The following is a 2,652-nucleotide window of genomic DNA, read 5'->3' as shown; positions in this document are numbered from 1 at the left end:
CCCGTAGTCGCCAGTACGACGTCAGTCGGCGCGATTAACACTATCAGCACCGAATCGAAAGGTATAGCGCGGGTTACCATACAATCAATACGTGACGGCTTTCGTAAGGAATTGACATACCGGCCATAGCGGATTTAATCCCGTCTGAAATTTTTCCTCGAAAATCCATTAAAATACCACCGAATATTAAACTCGCGGATCCCGACTTTCATTTACCTCGATCTGTCGATTTACTGATCGGATCGGGGGCGACGTTGTCATTATTATCCATCAGGCAAATTAATTTGTCGCATCTAGATCATGACCTGTATCTGCAAAAAACGCGGCTCGGTTGGGTGGTCGCCGGCAGTACACCCGTCAGTACATATTCAAAGACGGCGATTTGCCATTTAACAAATTTGGAAAATCAGAGAGCCAAATTTTGGGCAGTCGAGGAAATTGAGGAGAAACACCCCAAGTCCAAGGAGGAGATCGAATGCGAGACGCACTTTATTAAAACGACTAACCGCACTTCCGACGGACGTTACATAGTTTCGTTACCATTTCGCAACACGGGCAAGCGTCTTGGAGAATCCCGAAGCGTAGCACTTAAACGTTTCTTAGCCTTAGAACGTAAGTTCGACCGAGACGCAGCATTCAAAGCCGAATATACGCGAGCATTCGAACAATATTTAACTTCGAACCATATATCGGTGGCAGAGGATCCGGAGGATGACGAATATTATATGCCGCATCATGCGATATTCAAGGATTCGAGCGAGACAACCAAAATCCGGATTGTATTTGACGCGTCAGCGAAAACAAATACCGGTTTGTCTTTGAATGATGCGTTGATGGTGGGACCGACGATACAGAACACTTTGTTTGCACACTTAATTCGGTTCCGAACTTACAAATACGCGATAATCGCAGACATTGAAAAAATGTACTTGCAGCTACTTGTGCATGAAAACGAACGAAAATTTCAGCGCGTTTTGTGGCGCACAGATGACGAGATCAAAACTTTTCAGCTCAATACGCTCGCATTCGGTGTAGCCTCGTCATCGTTTCTCGCGATTCGCACCCTCCAACAGCTTGCGGAGGATGAATGCCACGCCTTTCCGGAGGCAACTAAAGTCCTCAAGACACATTTATACGTCGATAACTTACTGTCAGGAGCGAACACCATTGACGAAGCGCGATTGATTAGGGACAAATTGATCGATTTACTCGCGCGGGGAGGTTTTAACATAAGGCAGTGGGCATCTAATGAAGAGCGCATTATTAATGATTTGCCGACGCGCGCGTTGCATGCGAGCCTGGCGTTTGACGCGGATGGTTCTTTAAAAACATTAGGAATAAGATGGAGCATACGCAGCGATGAAATGTGCTACACAACTAATCCGATTAGAATCACTGAGAGATTGACAAAAAGAAACGTATTAGCCGCGGTTGCACAAATTTTTGATCCATTAGGCCTGCTGGGTCCGGTGGTATTATATGCGAAAAAAATAATGCAGGACGTGTGGCGTGCCGGAATACACTGGGATGAATCGGTTCCGGAATGTATCTATACAGAATGGTTAGAGTTCACTCAACAATTAGATTTAATAGAGCAAATTATCTTTCCCCGTAAATTATTGGTCGATGATTGTCGGGAAATGCAAATTCACGGGTTTTGCGACGCAAGCAACATCGGCTATGGAGCATGTCTGTATGTGCGATCAAAAGGGAGATGCGGTTCTACGATATCTAACATATTATGCGCTAGTCGCGAGTCGCGCCTTTGAAAACAATTACATTACCGCGACTGAAGCTTTGCGGAGCTTCATTGCTGGCCCAGTTGTATCGTGAAATAAGAAGCACTCTAAATATCGTGCCTAGCAAAACCGTTTTCTGGAGCGATTCGATCATAGTCTTACATTGGTTGAAGACGCCGCCACATTCCCTTAAAACATTCGTAGCCAATCGCGTTACGCAAATTCAGGATTAACCAGCGCAGGCGAATGGCGACACGTCCGATCCGGGGATAATCCGGCCGACGCAGTGTCAAGGGGTCAATTACCTCACGCATTTATACGTAATAGCATCTGGTTCGCGGAACCGTCATGGTTGGTCGGAAATGAGAGCGAATGGCCCAACGAAATGACACGAACGATCGAGGTTCCTGAGTTAAAGAGAAACATATGTTTGCAGGCTATTGCCTGCAAGACCAACGTTGGACTTTTAGAGAAATTTTCATCTTATTCCAAATTAATTAGAGTTACGGCATATTGCTGTCGCTTCCGACCTACTAATAACTACACCAGATCATTATGCGCTAAAGAGATCGAAGAATCCGAAACACGAATCCTAAAAATGTTACAAGTAGCTACATTGTTGAATGAAATCGAAGCCCTTAAAGGTGACGGTTTAAAAAATAGGAATCGATTATCCGGCTTGAGTCTATTTTTAGATCAAAGCGGCGTGATGCGAGTCGGAGGACGTATTCAGAAGGCAGAATTAATGTTTTCACGGAAGCATCCAATATTACTGCCTAGTCGACACCATCTAACGGATTGCATTATTCGCGAAATTCACGAAAACAACTATCATACGGGTATTCAGAACACGCTGCATTTCCTTAGGCAGAGATTTTGGCTACTCGACGGCCGCAATCAGGTGCGGAAGATC

The sequence above is a fragment of the Trachymyrmex cornetzi genome, unplaced genomic scaffold (assembly GCF_001594075.2).
Source record: "Trachymyrmex cornetzi isolate Tcor2-1 unplaced genomic scaffold, Tcor1.1 scaffold1631, whole genome shotgun sequence".
Lineage (NCBI taxonomy): Eukaryota > Metazoa > Arthropoda > Insecta > Hymenoptera > Formicidae > Trachymyrmex > Trachymyrmex cornetzi.
This window is presented reverse-complemented; position numbering follows the sequence as displayed.